This window comes from Electrona antarctica, assembly GCF_951216825.1.
Source record: "Electrona antarctica genome assembly, chromosome: 4".
NCBI lineage: Eukaryota > Metazoa > Chordata > Actinopteri > Myctophiformes > Myctophidae > Electrona > Electrona antarctica.
Genome location: NC_136809.1, coordinates 34323583 through 34328067, shown reverse-complemented (window position 1 = coordinate 34328067; position 4485 = coordinate 34323583). Strand labels below are relative to the sequence as shown.

Genomic DNA, 4485 nt, shown 5'->3' with positions numbered 1-4485 from the left:
GTGTCAAAAACAATGCAATCTTTATTGACCCCATGGTGAATTTGGGTGTAATAGCAGCACTCCATTAGGCATGAACCAGATTCAAATACAAATAAAGGGGAAAGCAAGTAATACTGTTACACACTGAATACAAAAAATAAAACAAGTAGTCTGACCTATAACCCATCAGCACTTGACCTTTCTCGGACAGCAGTATATGAACGAATACAAAATTAGGCATACTGTAAGTACAAGGCACAATTTATCACCAGAATATGAACATGTATCTACATGTGAAACAAAAAAAAAATCTGGGAGCTCTTGATTAGAGCTTATAACTTTTTACAGTGGATGTGTGGTTGTTCTCACATTCTTGAAGACGCAGTTTATTTTGCTGCGATATACCGATGTAATTGGTACTCTGTGCCATTATGTTTGTATAAGGACGGAACCTATAGCTAGGTTGAATAATCTGTCCTTAAATGGCTTTGTAACTTCTCAATTTGTTACATTAATCACTAGAGACAAACATGGAACAAAGACTTTTGTCTTTCTGCATCAATATATGCATTATGCAGAGCATTTTGTCCAGCAAATAAACAAAATATAACAAAAATAGGAACCATTTGCTGTATAAATCTGCAGACAAAGAGAAACAAAAAAATAAACTTTCAAGGCATTGATGTTTACAACACATACAGGTAACTTACCACCATCACCACCACCCTCATTATGAGCCCAAACATAAGGAGAGAGAGAGAAAAAAAACTAGCTCTCAAACAAGCATAAAGTTAATTAAAGGCTTTTTAATTGTATCCTTGATTCCTTGGCTTGTTGAACTTGTGAGTGTGCTTGAAGTTATCCTAGGTTCTCTGTCTTCATATATTACTGTATATGTACAGACTGTCAGTGGATGAGAGGCTGATATACGAACAGTCAGTGTCAGCCAGCCAGCCAGCCTACACAGTATGGGTCATACATTATGTACAACGTATATGTAAATTAACAGTAAATATAACAAGCAATATAGAATCTATTGGCAGTGAAACCGTTCACAGTGAGAAGTTAACCTAACAGGAAACTGCCATACTTACAGTACATACAGTACATACAGTACATACATACAGTGTACTGTACATCCATAGTCCATGAACCATGTGCCGATGAAAACAGGGCTAATTAGTCCAAGGACATTATTTTGTTGCTGTCGGGCAGAAACCTCATATATCCATATCTCAAAATGTCATGTTTTGTTTTTTTCCTTCTTTTTTTCCCCCTTTAAATCAATGTCCGACTTACCAAGAGTCACACAAATGTAGTGAAAATAGCAGATCTAAAAGCTCACAACTGTGAGAGCTTGTGGATCGACTATATTCACTATTTGTTAAATGGCAATACAAAAAAAAAAACAGTTTTGTACATACAGTACAAAGTTTCCACCAGACAGCAATGATTCCCTCTATGGAGGGCACAGGCAGGTTTGACACCCGCACATCCTACTGGAATCTATTCATACCAATAAAACCCCTCTTCTAGTTCATTGTATGAATCAGAAAACTAATTTTCCTCATCTTCGTCGTTTTCATCATCATCATCATCATCTTTTTCGTCAACATTATCATCATCACCAAACACAGGTGCATGTACTAAATGATCATTATCATCATCACCAAACACAGGTGCGTGTACTAAATGATCAACCAGGGATGCATGATCTGTCCTCAGCTTGAGAGAAACACAGATGACTTTGCAGCGACCAGGATCCATCTTTCCCACAGTCTCCCACGTGTTTGTCTCTTCACAGTAGCGTATGATGTTCCGGGGATACCTACATGAAGAGAAACAAATAAGAGCCCTTGTCAGACGGGGGTGCAGCGTTAGTCCGACATCCCAATAATAAGCCACAGGTGAGTCTTAAATGGCCACGCATGTCAGACTATTGGCACGTCTGACTAACGTACTGTATGCCCACCTTGTCAGACGTAAAGAAGGTAGGAAGTCCGCACACCGGTCTTAAGCTCCCAGTAGTTTATTAGGAATCAATGGTCAGGAATCAACGTTTCGTTTCGTTTGCAGATCTACCATTTTCACCGGGGAAGGCAAATCCTTCATTTATACCACAACCACAGCTGTCACTGGTGAGATGGTTCAGACACCTTAGTAGCTCTCTTCTTCTTTTTTTTTTTTTTTTTTTAAAGTTTTTGTAGGCCTACCATTGCTGTCATGGCCGTACCTTAAAGCTACCTGATTATGGCCAAAGACATGATTATGGCAAAACTTAACTTAAATAATAATCACTATTATAGGTCCATAAAACATTCAGCACTTTTGAATGCATTAATTGCATAAGTTAATTCCAGACTGACTGATGAATCATATCTCTGATGTTTGGAAATATTTCCAAGCCGCAGAAGACGTGACATGTTGACGGTGAGCCAGCCGTGTACATCAACCTACAACGTGGTTGATATGTTGATATGTGTTTTGTTATCCAGGCATGTGTGCGGGGCGTGCCGTGCGTGTAGCACGGCACGGGGCCGAAACTGAATAGGCCAAAAATACATACTTTCTGCGGCAGAATATTCGGTGCATCACTAAGCACAAGAGAAATATCGGGCGTGGAAAAGAAGACACCTTTTCCCAGACATTCGTGCGTTACCTGTCCTTGCCGTCCCGCCCTCCCAGTACGTAGATTTCTCCATTCATTGCAACCGCGCTATGCATGTAGCGTTCCACTGGCATAGAGGCACACATGGTCCACTGGTTGGTCATGGGGTTGTAGCATTCCATTGAGCAAGTCGCTTCCATATAAGGATAACCCACGTTGCCACCTATATAGATACATAAGAATTAAAACCGTTAGTGGGATCTATTATGTGCCCAAACTAAGTTGAAGCAAGTCGATTATGGAACTAACATTTATTCAGACAAGTACTGTACTTTACTTTTATAAAAATTGGGTTTGTTTTATAATTTTTTGTACTTCTACTCTACATCTCAGAGGCAAACGGTTACATTTTTAGTTCAGTACAATTATTTGAAAGCTCTTGCTCATTACTTTGCAGATTTGGTTTAATATGATACCTGTAACGTAGATCTTTCCATTCAAAGTGCAGGCAGCCAAATCATTGCGCCGAACCCGCATAGGAGCGACTTCCGACAAAACGGATGTCTCAGGGTTGTACTTGGCCGCACGGTGCGGTTGCATCATCTTAAGAGGTTGCATGCCACCTAGGGCCCAGGAGAACACACACGACAAAAGATTAGTCAGGACAAGGGCAAATACAAAAGTACCTAACACAAACACATTTCGGTCCTTTTCAGTTAACACAATCAGCGCCGGGATTCCTTCAAAATAGAAGCTCTGGGATGCCGGGAAGACATGGCCACTTTTACTCTGTAAAGCCCCCCCCCCCCCCCCCCCCTTCTGTTCCGGAAAAAAAACAGATATTTTTTTGCTTGCTTACCTTGCTCTCGTTTCCATAATATCGCTAAATAATCCATCTCGTTCATATTTTGAACGAGAGGCAGTTGAGAAGTCAGAAATTAGGAGCTTAGTATATCCATCAGATCAAAACCATGGAGAACGCCCTAGATTAGGAGAGACGAGGCATTCTTTCTGCAGCGGTAAACAAGGAAGTGACCGGACCGCACATGAACGAAAAGCGGAAACATATGGTGGCCTACTGGCCTTGGAGTCCAACTCAAAAATAATAAACCATTATGATCACGGTTCGACTTGTACTTTATTGACAGATTTCCACACCGTTTTGCTGTTGTTAAATCAAGTCTCTGATTAATTCCATTCATTTTTGGATTCAGGATTTTTCGATATCGGTGACTGAAAGACATCACCTCGTCTATAAGACATCGTCTTATTGTGAGGTATTGCTATTTTGAAACATAAAAAATAAACAAAATTGGAACACCAGGGTTAAAAATAAGTCAAAAACGTCTTTGGCCCAGGCACTTTGTGAAAAAGAAGTTAAATAAGTACTTGGCCTAGAATGAGTTTTAATGTGATGCATAAACCTGTTCCATACCAATAAAATAGAGCAGTCCATCTAGAGCCACCACTGTAGCAGCTTTATAAGAGTCAAGATCGGCATCAGCGTAGGCTCCCAGGTGTTGTTCTTGGGGTCGTAGCACTCCAGTGAGTCTTCACTCTTGTGACCTCCCTGGCCGCCGACTGCAAACACATATCCATCCAGCATCACCAGCCCTACGGATAATGAGGGGTTGAGCAGGGAAACAATACCAATACATTTTTTTTATTTTTGTTCAACAATGCAATCTCTCCAGTTTTCCTCTGTGACATAGTCATACAGTACTGTATCTTAGGGGGGAAGATTTGCATATTTACATACTCATTCCCTGCCAATGACATGTTTTGACTCATGTTTTTTGACTTAGCTAATCTATGATTCACTGTTCGATTCCCATTGAAGCCAGGAACCAGGAAACCACGTGGTTGTAAAAACACAGCTCCCACCCACTCCCATGTTA

At 40.5% G+C, this 4485-nt stretch overlaps 1 long non-coding RNA gene across 1 annotated transcript; it reads right to left on the bottom strand.

Moving 5' to 3' along the window:
• LOC306921412 lies at positions 1–4103 on the bottom strand. The gene is made up of 4 exons (XR_013789750.1): positions 4023–4103; positions 3064–3210; positions 2639–2810; positions 1–1807 (listed from the first exon to the last, which is right to left on the bottom strand). It is a non-coding gene; the product is annotated as an uncharacterized lncRNA (long non-coding RNA).
• Positions 4104–4485: the final 382 nt, after the last annotated feature.